We start from the raw sequence: 18,272 nt of genomic DNA on the forward strand, positions 1-18,272 counted from the left end.
ACAAAAATGTAATATTAACATAAGTAAGTATACTAAAAATACTTTAATGATGTAGAAGAGAGCAGCATAATCTTCTAAAGTGTGAATTATCACAAGCTTTGTGATTGCACTGAAGTCTGGATGTGCCCTCTGTCAGCATATTTGCAAGGTAAGAATGGATGGCAAAAGTAACAAATAATGACTAGGGAGTCAGAGTGGCTCTACAGCATTCACCTAACCACTTTGCTGTCTCAAAACACACTGTGAAATAAACATTACAGTACTTTTTTGCCTGCATGCTAAAAATGCTGCAATTATCTTTCTAAAAGTTACCACAAGGCAGGTAGTCAAGCAAACAGTCCAGGTCTTGGGAAGACACCACAACTCCAGATAAGTTTAAGACTCAGAAAGAGTCTTGTTGAAAACAAAATATAAAGAATCTTGCTTTTGAGCAGATTTACAAGACTGCAAGACTCTTCTATTTATGCATCTGGAAAAAAAAAAAGGCTGTGGTATTGTAAATCATGTTAAACATTTAAATATTACTCTATTACTAAGTCAGCCTGGTCAGTGAAAATACAGGATGTTTTTCAAACAGTTTAGTTATTAATAAAGCACTTTTTTTCTAGAATATTATCATGGCAAATTTGTTTTGTACTGCCAAGATCAGCTGGGCATTTTGTTTTTATTATGCATAGTCTTTTGTCATTTTTTTGTTCTGCAAGTTAATTTGACTGCTGTGCATAAGTGAAGTGAGCAATTCAGTAATTAACTTTGGTGTTTTAAAATGTATGAACTTTAATTAGATTTCATTATAAACAAACAAATGTCAACCATAATTATAAGCTCCTTGGTTTAACCACATATTATCCCTTTTCAAACAAACTTGATGTCAGACAAATTAAAATCAAGCAGCCAGCAATTTTGAGTTGAATTTTACATGATCTGCCAGTAACCTGATTACTTTAACTTCAATATCATTACAGGAAAAGTATTTCAAGAAAAATAATTACAAGAATTCCAACAGGAGACAAGCTTAATTGTATTGATTCAAAAGATGCATGTATATAGGAACCATGCTGAAGGAATAATGCTATCTTAAATCTACAGTTACTATTAAAATTATATTGTCTGGCATGAAAAAGGCAATTTGAGATCAGTGTCTGGAAAAGCAGAGATACAAAACTAACTGAAATAATTATCTTTACGCCATTATACTTTAAGCAACAAAATATCAATGAGGAACAACTTGAAGGCATGAAGGTTTGCAGGTTTATTTACTGACTGGTGTATCTATTAGTACCAGGAACAAGTGGAGCTGTCAGGACATAATGAAGGTAAATGATTAGTTAGCACAGAGACTGAGCTCTTCTTCAATGCAATAAGAGTTAATTAAAGTTTACCACCAAACATCAACCAAAGCAGGATGTTGATCAGGTTTCAGCATTAAGTGCAAACAGACAATGGTTGGCAGCAATTAGTGCAGCTATCAAATGACATGCAATTATAATTATACATTTAAAACACCTAAAGGCTTGTGGAAGGGAGGGAAGAATCCCATCAGCTTCTTTGACTACGTACAGTCAAAGTGCAGGAAACAGGTATCAGATATATCACTTCAATATTGTAAATCAATAGAATTAAACAAAAAAAAAAAGGTTGTACAAGCACATTATCTGAAAAAGGACAATCCACTGTACATGAAATGGAAGAAATCTGCAGGCGACTCCTAACAAAGATAAGTACTAGTTAGATTAAATAAATTACTTTGCTGCTGCCACTCACACTGACACGCATAAACAGGGAAGTGTTTGGGGTTTAAAGACTGGTGGCTGCAGCTTTATCACACATTTTTATGCCAGACTCAAGGTTACCTGGTATCTTTAGTCCCTGTGGTCACATTCACAGCATGAGAAGGCCCAGAAGGACCACAGGCCCGAAGCCCATGACCACAAGAGCTGGTTTCACATGCTAGCTGCAAGCCTGCTGCGAGGAACCCTGGCCTTACCAGAGGCAATTGCCCGGCACCAGAGCCTCGGCCTAGGGCTCTGCCACACATCCCCTCCTCTCCACCCGCTCCAATCAGCATGTGTGCCAGTCCTGCCTGCTCTCAAACTTATGCCCAAGTTTTGGGAAAGAGCTAGGAAGTGAGAGATTTCCAGCCCGGACAAACGCCGTGCATCGCACAGCAGCAACGTCGGCGCGCCAATAACGCAGAGCACGGCGAGGGCCAGAGCCGCCATCACCACACGCTACTCCCGCTCCGAGGCCTTGCGGAATGGTGGCAGCCACCAGACCAGTGAGACAACCGAGGTGACAACGATTTTCTTCTCAGTCTGCCGTTAAAACCAAAGGAATGATTATAAACTCGCAGCAGCACCTTTAACAGCAACACCAAACAAAGGAAAAAAATGCTCTCAGCCCAGCGCTGACAGCCTGCTGAACGCCCTCAGCGCAGATGTGGGAAGTTAAAACACCCTTAGTTCTGCAGTTTCAAACACACGGGGCACACAGCAAAGCAGGTAAATAACCATTATTAACTGGTGTAGCCCAAGAGACAATTAGCTACACAAATCTAGTATCCAGACAATTCTCAGTAACTGCTCCACACACTGGAGATGGAATAACTCGCTCCCACTCACTCCTCTTGGGCTGGCATAGTGCAGGTAGAGGGATTACCTGGTTAAACACCTACACTGTTCCTCATCAGCTGAATAGGTCTGGCAAGAAGGATCCCGACCTCAAAGAAACCAAGATCTCTTCAGCATTTTTATGGACAACACAGTGGGGAAAGCACTGTGCTCTTCCTAGGTATGTAAGAGGAAGCAAGACAAAGCTTTCCAGCAGACAAGTAGCAGGTTTCCAAGAAAGCTAAGCTGTGACAAATTAAAACCTGATGATGAGAGGAGCAAAAGGGTTAGACAGTAGGATTCACTGCAGAAGGATACCACTGAAACCATGAAACTCCCAAGATTTAAAAAAAAGAATGGAACTGGCTGCCAAAATTATCCAGAGTTATTGTAATGAATGTGAAAAAAAAAAAAAAACAAAAAACAAAAAACTAAATTGTAAGGGATGTTAAAACTTGTTTTTCAGAGGTCTAAAAAATTTGCATTTGTAGTCTTGCCAAGGCAGGCATATACAATAGGTTATCCTACATCTGCCTACTGTGATATTCTTCAGAAGCATTTTGCACAGACTAGCCAAAGAGACAAAAAGGCTGGCCACAACAAAATCCCAGTCTGGCAATCAGTATGTTTTTATATTATGAATTACCCCCTGAGTAAAGAAGTGTCTACAGCAGGGAGACTATCCTTATATTTTATTTGAACAAACCCATGCAAAAAGATCATCAGCATCAGTCCGCATTTTAATGTTGCATAAATTTCCACTGTGTCAAATTCAGTAAACCTTCTTTGAAGATTGTAAACACTGTATTTTTTTAAATGCGCTCTTTTTTTTATTATTTTATAAGGAAACCCACATACATATGCAAAATGCATTAGGATGGGTTGTGTCAGTATGTTGGCTACCAGTTGTGATTTTCACTGGAATGTGCACACGTTCACATTGCTAAAATTATTTTAATAAAATGCTTTACTGCTTTTCATAGTTCCTGGGCTGAAGCCTAGAGCAGTTCTACAGATTTTTTTTCCCCTAACAAACCTCATTTTCCCAACTAATTCTGTTATGCTAGGGATTTGTGCACAGAGTTGGCTAATCCCAGTATTTCCCTAGAGCTGCATCTAAGCTATGGCCCACTCCCAGCACAAAAGTGTCTCCAAAAGCCCTTTCGCCCCCTTCAGCACTGATACACTCATTGGTCCTGACATTTTCACTTCAGCCATGACAAATGAGCTGATGGCTGTGATCAGATTGCACACGAGGACTGCTTTATCAAAGACGTATCATTAACTCTCATCACTGTCTTCCATTATGACTCTTTTGGTCAAATCTGTTGTGAAAATGCAAGCGAGTTTAAAAACATAACCTAAACATAGCAACAAACAAACTTCATTAAAAAGCAGGAAAGAAAACCAGACTCGGACGGGATCAGAAAGAGTCTAGCGTTAACTAAATGTTTCTCTGGGGATTTAAGTAACTGTACTCAACCTCTGCCCCAGTGCAAACATGGTAGTTGACCGTCTTCGAAAGGCCCCTTCCCCCATTGCGGACTGCGAGCACTACTTTGCCTTTTTTAGAGAAACAAAAATACAGCAGCAGCCATCAAATATGTCTAAAAACAAAGTCAACTTTTTTTTTTTTCCTTTTTAGTCTCTGAATCACTTCACATTCTGTGTGTCTGCTCTTATCAAAATATGTTTCTCAAATAAATCCCTTGAAGAATATAAAATTTTCATTTGAATCACAGCCACATAATCACACTGTTTTCTGACTCACAATAAAAACACCAACATAAAGCACTGTCTGAAACGGAAATCGCTCAGCTCCCTATGAATACCACAACCTTTCTGTCAAGTTAGAACCTAAGTTCCAGTTACACGGTTCTTGTTACATCTAGAGGGTTTACAAAGTATATATTTGTTGTAACGTATTCTAGCAATTCATCTGAGAATACACATCTAGCAGAGTCAACTGTAACACAACAGATCTTGGGAATGAAGGTCATGCTTTGAGATAAAGTGCTATTCACTTTTGGACCATGCAAGAAGCTCTTTATTCCTGTTCTTATTGGCATCAGTTCCCCCTTACCAGAGCAACAACAAAGCCAAGTGCTCGTGTGAGGTTTATGAATAAATCAGAGGTGAGCCACTTTAAGTGCTGCCCATGATTTCCTTGTTGACAGTGAGCACTTAAACAGGCTTCTATGACCAGCAACTCCTGGCAAACCTTAATGGCTCCTAATCTGTACCCTGCTTCATTTCAGGAAAGAAATTACCTACCCCAATTTTTCTCAAGTCTTCACCTTTTGGGCAACTACTGTCCTGCCTTTTTAAGAAATTCACATTTGGGGACTGTCCTGTTTCAGTGCCAAGTTTTCACATAACACACAACATAAAAATCACCATTTTCTTCCCTGAAAACAAATGACAGCTAATAAAATATTATTATGCTGTGCAGCCTAAGTAATTCCCAGACAAACCATTACACAATTCAGTGTTTGTTTAAATTGCGTAGATTTTTAAATGAACCTAAAAGATATGCAGTATATTTGCCTCCAATTATTAAAATCATGTAAAAAATATGCTGAGAGCAGATTCAACCCTTCTGTACAGCTGCAGCTGAAATCAGGAATGTTTATAAATCATTACCACAGAACGGGTTTTAAAAATTCAAACAGCCTCAAAATCTATTTTTAAATAATAATAACATTGAAAATCAAACTAATTTCAACAGTAAACTCTGTGCTGGGTCAAACAAATCTGGTCCGGGAACATTAGAATCCAGCTGTGGCATGACACTAGGTGCTCTAGTATGTACGTCTTTGATGCACAAAACCACTCAGAGAGCTATGCTGCTCAACATTAAAGCTGTATCCTGCATGGAGAATAGATTTCAACATGGAATGAAATTCTTCATTTTTAAGTACTCTCTCTCCCTCACAACGCCTCTTCTTCCCCCCGCCCCCCCTTTTTGACATGTCACCATCTCCAGATGGCTGAATTGACTCTGTAGTAGCTGAGTTATTGTCAGGCTCCCAGTTTCTGCTATATTTAAATAGTAACATTTTTTTGCTCTGCTGTCTCCTGTTGCCTTTCCACCCACTCGGGAAAAAGCTGTGATTTCAGTGAGCGCTCCCCCCGGGCCGGGGGGCGGCTGCCTGGCAGCCTGACCTGCCGCTGCTGGAATTGCGGCGGGTGCCTCAGCAGATGACGCTCTTCTTCGCAAGGGCCTGATCCAAACCTGGGGAAATCGATCAGGCGGCGCTGGACTTCGGAGCAGGCCCTCAGTCAAAACTGGAAACTGCAAAAATGCTGCGGAAAGCACCCGGCAAGTGAGAGAGAAATCCACGGGCCAGACCAGTCAGGACTCAAAACTCCAGTGATGCCTTACACTGGAACCGAAATGTCTGTCCCAGTGCACTGCAGACAACTCAGTGAGAAATCATATTTTTCTTCCCTACAGAAACCAGTTGCTGCCGCTGGAAAAACTCCCAAAGCACATCGCTTTGTTTTAGCAGAGTGGCTCACGGTTTTGTGTGCATGGGGTGGCACTTCCCACCCCAGAGATAACTGCACTCCAATGGCAAAAAAATTATTTTTTTGCAAACAGTTGTGAAAACTCAAAGGAACTGAGAGATTGAGGGATGACATATGCCATATAACTAAATAATTTATTTTAGAAATGTTACATTTTTTTTTTAATTTAAACTCTTGGTGCTGAAACAAAATCAATAACCTTATTTCAATTAAAAAAAAAAAAAACAAAAAACAAAAACAACAAAACAAGAAAAGGACCTGAGTAAAATCCACAGGAATAAATTCCCTTTTTAAGGAGCTACTTTTCACTCAGAACCTTATTTTCTGGAGTGGGGAAGTCATGGGAAGTGTTAGGTGGTAAACAAGGAGAATCTTATTTAAAGGTGGGCAGCCATAGTTTCTCAAACAGGCAAACCACCTGCATTTGAAAACATCATGTAACACCTGGCAAATCCAAGGATATTTCTTTCCCCTCTCTTGCTATAAAAGCTCTGGTTCTCTGAATATCAAAAATCAAAGGACAATCCCGAACAGATAGACAGAAGTAATGTTTTTGCCATGAAAAAGAGATTATTCTTATCTGTTACACTACCATCTTCTGGGACAAGTGTGGAAACAACTGGGATTATTCCAGGTCTCCATCAGTGCCCCAAACACTGGAGCACTACCAGTGACAGGTGCCTTGTCATCTCAGATTAGGTGAATTTATAAGGCAGCCTCAGTGTCAAAACAGGGAGGAGCAAGCCTTCAGCAGCAGCCTCTCACAGACCCTCAGCTCTGCTGTTACCTGGTAAAAGGAAGAGAACTGACCCCCCCCTCAGCCTCTCTGGAAAACCTCTTACTTCTTACTTACAGACCTTCCGGTGCCTTCCTTAAAAATGGAAATGGGAGCAAAAAAAGAGGAGACAAAACCTTTCGAATTTAATTTCATGGAATTATTGTCAAGTAGTAACTACAGGCCAGATTCTTTTTCCACTAATATCAAAACAGTCTGTCTTGCCAGTCTTACACCCATATTATTCCTCTCATTTCAGGGCAGTAATTGTTGATTTAGTTTAGGGTGAATGGGAAGAATATCGTTCTTTTGGTTATATGTGTCATAGGCACACATCAAGACAGGCCTTTTGTAGGTATTTCTTTGTTGCAGAAACAGAATATTTGTCTATTTGAAAGCAGTTTTAAACGTATATCCAGTGTGCACGTCGCTTGTTCTGCAGACACTGCTGCAGCCCGCATGGTAAATGTTTGTTTTCAGAGTCACCATGGTCTTTCATGTACATACAGCCTTTAGTTTGTGAACTATTGACCTGAAGGACCATAACACCTTCTTAGGAGCTGGGATAACTGATCAGATCACTGTGAGTATTAAAAGTCTGCTAGATTTATCTGTAAAGAGATGCCAGTTTATGTGTCTTTAAATTTTTTCTCAAAAATAAAAAAAAGCAAATTGAATATAATTCAGACAAATTACAATCTAAATATATATATATATATATCCATTTTCTTTTTTTTAATTGAAAGCCAATTCTGAGTAATGTGGACATAAAACAGAGTGTCTTGATACAGGAAACTTTCATTTTGACCTTACAACTTAGTTAAACCATTCCTCAGAATACTTTTTTTAAGCTGAAAATGTAATTCCTCAACAAGTCTGCCATATTTCAGGCTGGCACAAACTTTTCTAGTTAGTTTAGAACACAGCAAAAATTGCAATAATAATGAAAATAGTGCTATAAAACTGCCATAGAGTGACTACTAAAAAGGAATAGAGTGGCATGTTTTATAGACTGAACTTCCTGCTTTTATTTATGCAAAACAAGTTTATCTCTACAGGTCTGCAAAATCCTGCCATCAATACATGTGTTTATTACCCCTTTCAAAAACAACAACAAAGCTCAACAACTACCAAACAAAACCTACTAGGTTTGTTATACCTATTCGGTAAAAGCAGCTCATACATGTCTTTCTTAGTTTCTCCTATCTGTGCACATGTTCACATAAACATATTTTGTGTTACATCTTATTCTTTAAAATCTGAATCTCAGAATCTTGGTGTGCTGGGATTCTGCCCATTCAGAAAGAATGCAGACATCACCCAAGTTATTATTAACCCATGTGTTATCCAGTTCTACAGTGGCTGGAACTTTGCCAGAGACAACACATGGTGCTTGGTTAACAATATTTTAAAATACAAATTAATTTATTTTTTTAATTAACACATTTTTCTTACAGAAATACACTAATAAGATCTTCCCAGAATGAAAGGCATACCCCAAGCATATTCCTTTCAAAGAAGTTTTAAGGAATTTCATAAGGAAAGCAGCAAAACATTCTAAAACCTCCAGAAGGTCTTTATCTTTAAAAAAGAGATTTTTTTTTTTTTGACTATTCTTCCCAAGCACTGTCTGCATTTACAGTTTTGGTTCATTTATTCATAAGCAATCCTAATTTCTTAGAGGCATCTCCAATGTTGAAATATTATCAAATCAACCCCAGTACCGACCTAGCAAGCATTTACAAATAAATTTTCTGCAAACTGGAAATAAATCCCCAAAACAAGTTAATATTTAGTCTGACTACCAAGAGTTTTCCACAGTAGCTCTAAATCGGTAATTATGTTGACCTGATAAAAAAGAGAGCCTATTTAATATGCACACATACAAATAATTATTCACACTGCATTTGATTTACATACATACAAAAGAACCACTTCCCACTTTCAAAAGTGGCTCAACACTTATGGTATTTTAACTGCCCTAATTACTGTTGAGAGAACATAATTAGAAGCACTGATCACATTGTCAACAGCTAACCAGTTGCAGCCCTGGCTGGGGGCCTGATCCAGTGCTGGCTGGAGGCGGAGGGGGCCAGCACTGATTGCAGGAGGAGGCCAGGGCCCTTCTGGCCACCTGAATCTACAGGAATCCAAATGTTTTAACCAACCTGAGTACGCTGACACAGTCACACTGAACACCCCGCTCCTTATGTGCATGTATCAATTGCTATTTCGGTACGCTTTCTCTGTTTTCAAAGGCGAGCAAAGAGAGTAATTTTTTCCCCAGGAAGGCTCCTATACCACTTAAACACTTAGCACTGAGTCAGAATTCATAACTTTTTCCAAAGGAGAAACAGTTTAATAATTAAAACAGATATTGACTAAACCCTGCTTCCTTGAATGCCGAACTTTTATTAGATTATTATGTGTTGATGCATAATTTCCATTGGCAACTTTTAAAGCAGCTCCTTCCCTCCCTGCCGGCGCCTGTCCTCCCTCTTTCTTTCCCCCAAGCAAAGTGCTGGGAATCCTTGATACCCAATAGTCAATATTTGGTTTGCCTGTCATGTTCCTGGAGCTCCCCTCCATACAAACCTGTACTTCTTATCCTTTCGCTGCACTACTCTCGTACGTGTTACTTCTCATGATGATGTAAATTCAGGGCATCTTAGCAATTTGCTAAAATCTGAGCTTCTGCTTGTTTTCTCAAGTCTTGGACAAACATAACTTTGGGGAGAGCTGAACATAGGCATAAAGAAAGAGGAGCCTGCATTTTCATCTTCCTTTCATCTCAGTCATTCAGTCAACCATTCAGTGCCCTATTCAACAGAGCTTTTCATTATGCAAAAAAATGCTAATCCTTTTCCGATGCTTTCACACTTGTATAAACCCCCATTCCTTCGACTGAAAAGCAATTATATCAGTTTACCTTTCTGTCAAAAACAGGATTAATATTCCAATACCAGAATCTCCTTTATTTTCCTATCTTTTGCTTTAGGAAACTAGAGATTATTAGTGGCGGTATTCCTTAGAGCAAGAATACATTATTTTAAATATGATTATTTTAGCCAAAGCACGAGGGGGGAGGGGGAGGGAGAGAAAAAAAACTTCAGTTGCTGCGGAAACTCTTTTCAGTGACAGAACTGACCTTCCCTTTGCAGAGGCCTGAATAGAATGAGCCTCACTCTGGTCTATTAATCAGAAACAAATTATGAAAGAATGTGGCTGGACTGGTTGACACTATCCTGTCTTGGGAGACTCAGTAACAGCCTAGTAACAATGTCCTCTTCATGGGTAATGAACAGCCATGACAAATGGGGCAGAGAAACTATTTATTTGCATATGCAAATTCTCACACAAGGGAAACATGTACAAACAAGTGTCATTGTAAGGTGGATTAGGCAAACAACGCTTTCTTTTTAGGACACTCTGCAGCCCAGAACATTAGTCAGCACAATTAAACCAGTCTCCATGGAGACTAATGAAATTTCACCATGGTATGAGTTAAATTAGATAGCTAGTTATGTGTTTTCACAATCCAACTTGAAATCCATTATTGTTTCAGAACAATACAGCAATTGTGCCTGGCTGATCTTTGCCAGCTCAACAAGCTCCTAAGTTGACAATTTGCATATGTTAATATAATTAAGCACTAATTACATGAAACTTGTACATATTCACATGCACTTTCCCTGGGCGCTTCTCAGTTTGAACCTTGGCCAAGTCTTTAACCCTTTGAATGAATTTGGAGTAGCAAAGCTCTGCCTTCTGGGTACAGCCCCAAGGCAGATGCAGAAAAGCTCTTCATTTATAAACACAAAGCTTAACCTGGCTTCTCATATTTCTATCAACAGGCTAGAAAACATTTTTGTGTGTGGTGGGGTAGGAGAAAGGCCAAGAGGTGGAGGGAGCTGGATTGGAAGTACTTTGGAGACCCAACTCTGGTGACCTTTTTGCATATTGAAAACACAAATATTTACCCACCTAACAGGTCACAAACACATGTATTGCCATTGTCACAGGTCTTCTATACTCGAATTGTCAAAAACTAGACTAGGTTTTATGTCAGGGCTCTCAGATCCGCAGAAATGGGAACAAGAAAGGGAAAAAAGAGCAAGCAGTAACTAATGAGCTTTACATAAATATATGCAGAGGCAATTAAGCAGTGTTAATTACTATGACAGCAGTTAATTGAATATAATTAGATATTTTAAGCTACTGACTAAGGCATAGTTAAGATTAATTTTATTGAGATTAATTGTAAATAAGAATAGATTAACTGTGTTTTGACAGGCATAAAAAGTAGATCTGCAAATTAACTAGGAGAGCAGAAACTAGCACAAAAATCATATATTATCTTAATGTCACACCTCAGAATCATCTGCTCAATAAACATGACTTTTCAAACCCAAACAGACAGGAATCTTGAAGAAAAACAAACAGCTTGCAGAGATTAAAGAGCCTTTTGTCCTTTTTCATGTGCATTTCTTTTAGCAGACTAAATTAAGCGAGTCTGGTGTACGTTTTTAGGAAGGAACATTTCACACTGAATGGAAAAAATGTTCTATCACATATGAAATTCATGCAGCTGTGCGGAACCTAGTCCAGATGGTCTAAGACTATAAAACAACACTAAATGATAGACAGTAGGGCCTTCCCAAGATTATGTGATAAAGTCACAACCTCATATTTTGACTTAAATTTTCTGTCATGTATTGTTTCCTTCCAGATCAGATAGCTCCATTTTAATTTTTAACTAATCCTAAATATTCAATGGAAACTCTCAATAAACATTACTGATATGCACACGAGCATAAATCATACAATATTTGCAAAATGCCCCTTAGCTTCATAAAAACAATGCTGAATTCGAAGTCTCCTGGTTCTCCCACAATACTAAACTGCTCACACCACTCAGCTTAAAGAGGTAAAAACGCCTGGGTTTAAATATGCTTCAAAAACACACCAAAACACAGTCTACCAGCAGATTAATTCATGCATGCTGCTTAAGAAAATTAACAACAAGGCTGAAGAATGCTGAACAAATCACTAATAAGAAAGGAGCTTCAATTGATTTTGAAATAAATCAATAGGTGATTAACACAATATTTTTAAAGCAGTAGAATGTATATATATTATATAAGCATATATATTATATTTCCAATACCTTTTTAGCTCTTAATCGAACAAGGGCTTTACAACAGTGAGCATGTCCCTATATTGACTATCAACTTCTTTGGAATGCCTTTAGTCTTTTATAACGAAAATCCAAAAAATGGTCTGTGAAACAAGGCTACGACAAGCCATTCTGCAGTGAAAGATTTTAAATCATCCAGCCTCTTCTAATAGACTTGAGACTTATTGAGGTAGAAACCATAAAAAATGAAGAAGGGAAATTTAATCCCTGAAATATTGATTTGCACATTAATATCATATAGGCAGAGGGCAATTTGGCTTCATGGAAATGACACATTGTCGACCCTTGGTGAAGTCAGAGCCAATCTAACTGCTGAACATGTCTGAATCTCAAGAGTTATTAAGGGCTTCCCTTCTTGCCTTTATGACTTTTCTTCAGCCTACCAATGCAATCTTAAATGTATTATCTTTAAGAAATAATTGTAAAACCTCAGGGGTTTTCCAGTTAATGGAAGGGAGGCTAAACCACATCAGATTCTGAAATGCAACATTAAACCCTTGCAATCAACAAAACCACCTCAATTCTCATCCATCCAGTGCAGGATCTAATATTGTTATTAGAGATAATCAAATTTCATTGTGTAAATTTAGGCTCATGGTCAGAATGGAAGCAGTAAATTCTGCAATATTAAACAGTGATTTTTCTCAGCCTCCTTTATATGTTCTTTGATGGTGCACTATCTTCACAAATAAACCTAAACTATTCAAAAATCAAGGTACACATCTGTCGCCCCGATCTGAAAGATGCACACAATGTCGTTTGCCATCTCCACAGCCTTCCTTCAGTTTTAACTTGATCTAGCGGATAAGTTCCATTTTAGAGAATAATAAAGCAGTACCACTGCATAAACCAAACAGCAGGTACTATTACTGTGACTTACACAGATGGTTTACCTGACCTTTCTTTGTTCCTTGGGTAGGTTTCACTTTTGCAGATTTACGACTTTTCCTTCTATATTTCATTGACCCTCTATGTTCATTATCATAAAAATGAAAACTACTGAATACATGTTTATGTTGCCAAAGTCCAAAAAGCCCACGACTAAAGGATAAAGAGATGCTACAATGCACTGTGTGGATCTCTAGATCGTACACTATAAATATTCAAGCACAGATAACACGAATAACTGAATAATCCTGGTGAGCCTCAGCTCTGGAGCCAGGTGCAAGAGGTTAAAACAGCTGGCTAGCCATCTTTTATTTTGTGTGCCTTCCTACCGGCTGAAACCGCAAACCCTGAAAACTAGCAGATATTCCCTCAAGGTTGATAGTCTGATTTTTTTCATTTCAACCAGTTTAGTAGGATCCCCCAGTAGAGAAAAGACAGAAACTCCTTAAATACAGGCAGTTGAATAGGAAGTGGAGCAATGATGATTAAGGCTCTTCCCCCCCACACACCCCCAACCTTCAACCCCCCGTTTATTTCCACGATCTTCTTTGTGCACCTTCCCATCCAAACGTTTGTATTCCTTATTTCAAAGAAAAGCACTCCGGATCGTTCTGTCAGTTTTGCCAGTAAATATAAAGTAAAACAAGTGTTGATGGCACTGAGAGTGTTACATACCCAGGCTGTGTTTTTGCATTGCTCTCAATGGAAGCGATCGATGCCCATGTCACAGTCGCGTCCCAATCGCAGCCAAGTCTCTGCCTCAATCTAACCAACAACAGGCAGGGCTGCAAAGGCTTCTCACTACCTCTTCCATCCATCCACCACCAAACTAAAAATATAATGCTACATATGATCTTTTTAAACACTCCATCACCGCTCCTAAGGATCGAGCCACTGCAAATCCGGGGGAAACACGATTGAAAAAAAAAAATACACCATCAAAAAAAAAACACCCTCTCAGCAGCCACCCCAAAAGCACCCGAGCCCTCTCTTTCCACTCTCTCTCTCCTCCTGCCAACTACATAATCCTTGATAAAACCGAAGCAAGGCTAATAAAAAGAAAATTTAAAAAAAAAAAAAAAGAGGAGGACGGAATGGAGCCGAGGAAATGCAACTGTCAGAAAACGGGATGGTCAGACTTCCTGAGTGAACCTGCCTGTGTCTGGCTTAATGTAAATCTCCACCATCTTCAGCCTGGCAAGTTGTCTTTTGGTTGGGCTTTTTTTTTTTTTTTTTTTTTTTTTTTTTTTTTTTTTTTGGTGGGGAGGGGGGTGTTATGTTTGCGATCTCTGCCTTGGTACCTAAGGAGGAAGAGGAGGAGGAGGAGGGTGTGTTACTGAATGGTGGCTAAAGCCTCCTCGGGACGGCGCTGAGGTGAAACAGGCTGAACCCGACTGATGTGGCTCCTCTCTCGGTTGGACCCAGTGCCCTAAGCAGCCGATGAGAGACCCCCGGCCGCCCGGCTCGCAGGTAACAAAAGAAATACCAACCCGTGTGTTTTCTGCTGCCGCTGCTGGGGAGGCTGTGGGGGTGGGGGGGGAAGAAGATGCAGCAGGGGAGGAGTGGAGGGGAACCGCCGTAAGTTGGCATCGGATGGGGGCAAAGTTTATTAGCAATTTTGTAGGAAATTTCATGTCAGGAAAGACGGGGAAGCAGGGACGCGTCTGCCATTAGCCGCCGTGATGGGAAGGGATGCACTTGATTCTGGCACGAGCAGTTAGAGCAGGAACCAAACTGCGGCTCGCTGTTTATAAGCTTTTTTTTTCTCTTTTTCTTTTTCTTTTTTTTTTTTTTTTGTCTGTTGGCTGTCTTTTTTTTTAAATACACCTTAGCCCTCTGTTCAAAAAAAAAAAAAAAAAAAGGGCGCCTGTCCTGCAAAACAACCACCACTCCCTTTCAAAAAATCTCAGAAAGGCTTCGCTGAAAGCAGTCCCTGACCCTGCCCGCGAGAGCCTTTCCTACGGAGCGGCGCGGCGCGGCACGGCACGGCACGGCACGGCACGGCACGGCACGGCACGGCACGGCGGGGATGCCGCGGGCTCCGCCGGCGCCCGGCCGGCAGCCGCCCGCAGGCAGCGGCAGCCGCGCATCCCCACATCCCCGCCAGCGGGGCCGCTCCGCGCCGAGCCGAGCCCTGCCCAGCCCAGCCAGCCCGAGCCGAGCCGAGACGAGCCGGGCCGGGCCGGGCCGCCTCCCCGCGCCGCGCGGCGAAACTGACAGAGCCGCAGAGCGCGCTCCTAACGGGCTCCTCTTCCAACGCTGCCAGAGCCGGCAGGCAGCAGCGCGATCGCCCTGCGCGCACACACACACAGACACACACACAGACACACGCCCGCACGGCCACCCTGCCTCTGCTCCTGAGAAACCTACCTGCAAAAGAAAGGGGGGCAGAAGGAGGAGGGGGGAGAGGGGAAAAACACCCCATAACCTTCCCCAGTACACACGCACGCAGTCAGGGTCCCCATTGCCCTGCTGGCATCCCCCCCCTCGCCCGAAAGCGAAAGTTTGAGAGGCCGAGGGGGGTGGAGATGAGGAGGAGAGGCAAGGAGGGTGGGAGAGCAGAATGTGCCTTCAAAAGGCACCTCAAAGTTTTGGGGGGACCGAGCTGCGAAAGAAGAGTGCGAGCTCTAAAGGGGCTGGCGAGGGATGACTTCTGACAGCCGTAACGTCGTTCCTAATCTGACAGTATTCCCCCCTCCCCGAGCTCCCTAGAAAAAAAGAGCGAAATAAAAAGTGGGGGGCATCCCCCCAACCTCTTCCGCAAAGCGAGCAGGGTCCTCCACTTAATCTGAAAGTTACAGCCCGAAAGAGGAAAAAAAAAAAAAAAAAAAGGAAAGAAAAGAAACCCACAGCCCCAAACCAAAACAAAAAAAATACACAAACAAAACGTAACCCCCGGAATAAAAGAGAAAGGCAGTAAGAGAAAGAAAGAAGGGAGAGAGAAAAAGCAGCCCCTCCTTCCGAAATGAGAGCAAATACTGTACCTAAAAGTGGGGAAACAGGCAGAAAAAGGGGGGAGAGAGAGGGGAGAGGTACATGGGATCTGGGGATGTGAGTGTGTGTGTGTGTATGTGAGAGAGAGAGAAAGAGGCACAGAGAGAGGGGGAGAGAGAGAGAGAGCGAGAGCGAAATATCAAAGATTGTGCAAGATCAGCCTGGAAAGATAATCGATACTCGACCTAAATTTAACACAAACTACTCAATAAAAGTTAAAGAAAAAACTTACTTTCCATTTCCCCTCGCAGTTCCTACTGGATCTTCGCCTCTCTTTTTTGTTTTGCTTTATTTACTTAACAGCTGATCACATCCAAGTAAACGAGAGAAGGTTCATTAAAAAAATAATAAAAAAAAATAATCCTCCAACTTTATTGGGTGAAAATAAAAATGATTGAGCAAGAAGTGGGGGGCATGGAGCGGTCCTTTGGGGTCCGGGAGTTGTTAAAGCATGTGCCGACCGCGGTCTCGCTGTTTGGTTGTGAAGGGGTTGGGAAAAGGAGGAAAGGAAATGAAAATCCGATATGTCTTTATTCTGCTAATTATTATCGTTTTAGCCCTGTTTAAAAAAATGGCTGATTAAGTTGAGTGCGCATGTCTTTGTGTGTCTATTCCCGATATGCACTCTGGGAATGAGAGAGAGAGAGAGAGAGAGGGAGAGAGAGGGGAGAGAGAGAGAGGAGAGAGAGAGTAAAGAGAGCGAGGGAGAGCGAGGGAGAGGGAGAGGAGAGGGAAGAGGAGAGGGAGAGGTGTAATTAGTGAGGTGATCAACATTCTCCGGGCTGCAAATGACGCGCAGCCCCGCAGCCGGAGGAGCCGGAGCTGCCGCGGCTGCCGGGGGCTCGCCGGGGCTGCGGGAGCCACAGAGCCAGCCCGGAGAAGAAGGGGCAGCAGAAGGGAGCTCGTGGATACAAACACAAGTCTGCAAACTTCATTAGTAACACAGACACACACGCACAGGCACACAAAGTAGATGGCTAGGGAAAATTAAAAAAAAAAAAAAAAAAAAAAAAAAGAAAAAAAAAGAGAGTGGCAGACTTGCTCTTTTAACTGTTTGGAAACTTAAAAAGAAACTGGTCCAAATTAATTATTGCATCAGGGAGATATTTCTGTCTGTCTGTTCATCTCTTACATTTTCTCTCTTTTAATGGGGCTCTAATGAAAAAAAAATTACATCCCGTTTTTTCAATGGGCTGATGAATGTATGGCACATCTGCAAAAGGAAAGGTAATATATCTAGGATAGGGAACAACTACCCATACAGAGATAAAGACGGGTTTATTTACACATGTGCACACAAATGCACACATGTGCACGCTCACATCCCACGTCATATTTACACATATGCACATACACTCAACACACACAGAGTCACACAAAACACAGCACACTTCATTTGTTCACCGCTATGTAATTGCTTGGAGATACCAACAAAGTAAAAAGCAAAGCCTTACAGAATATACAATATCAACTGTAAACAGTCTTATCAAAATGAAGTAAATATCAGCCCAAGGAAAGGGTCTCTTTGCATACAATTCAGGTTTCATGCATATACATGCATCATCTTCCAGTTTCCCTGCAAGTATTGATATTGTATTAATATTTTATCTGCTATATTTTACCAGACATATTTCATTCTTGAGGGGAGGGGGGCACACTATTATGATGAAAAGTAGGGTAAAATGTACAGATGTCATTATAAATCGGAATCTTCTACAAATATTTTCCTGTGTGGGATTTAAGAAGATTGCTTCTCATTTGAAAATCTAATTATCTTAACCTAATACTGCAGATGTGAATATGACTGACACTTTCATTAAAAGATAATTAACTAAAACTAGGAATAGACATACTTTAAAATACCCCCTACCGAAGATAAAAACATGACTATTCAAAGAGCATCCGAATACACCGCAGGAACACGTGCAGATTTTTGATAATGCTATTCCAGAAATGGGTATACCAGAAATGGTCACTAAGTCACAGGAACAGGCAGGAGATATTTACAGTACCAAGGACCCCGCGCAGGTGAACCGTAACCTTAGAGCTGACATGCCTTTGAAGTTCGTGATTCCTGCGATACACATCAAAACCTTGTCTTAGGCCTTAAACACTAAAAACCAGCAGGAAGGTTTTATCACAGCCTTCCATTAAAAGCACACACGCACCACAACAACAAACCAGCAAAAACCAGGATGGCAGAAATACACACCTCTCTGGGCCCTAAACCTCCTGCTCCAGGAGAAGGTTTTGGAAGTACTGGAACTAACGCTAATAG

At 40.9% G+C, this 18,272-nt stretch overlaps 1 protein-coding gene across 4 annotated transcripts in view; it reads right to left on the reverse strand.

Annotated features, from left to right (window-relative positions):
- ZFHX4 (zinc finger homeobox 4) overlaps positions 1-16,970 on the reverse strand; it is a 150,035-nt gene extending 133,065 nt beyond the window's left edge. For 2 of the 4 annotated variants that reach the window (XM_054285303.1, XM_054285300.1), the window contains exon 1: positions 16,227-16,970. The gene's annotated coding sequence lies outside the window, so the exon portion shown is untranslated. Of the gene's footprint in view, positions 1-13,675; positions 13,804-15,984 lie in introns of those variants that run through there. The other 2 variants (XM_054285301.1, XM_054285302.1) reach the window with 2 other exon arrangements.
- Between the last annotated feature and the right edge of the window lie 1,302 nt (positions 16,971-18,272).

The sequence above is a fragment of the Melozone crissalis genome, unplaced genomic scaffold (genome assembly GCF_028551555.1).
Source record: "Melozone crissalis strain CALT ecotype California unplaced genomic scaffold, PUWL_Pcris_2 ptg000042l_1, whole genome shotgun sequence".
Taxonomy (NCBI): domain Eukaryota; kingdom Metazoa; phylum Chordata; class Aves; order Passeriformes; family Passerellidae; genus Melozone; species Melozone crissalis.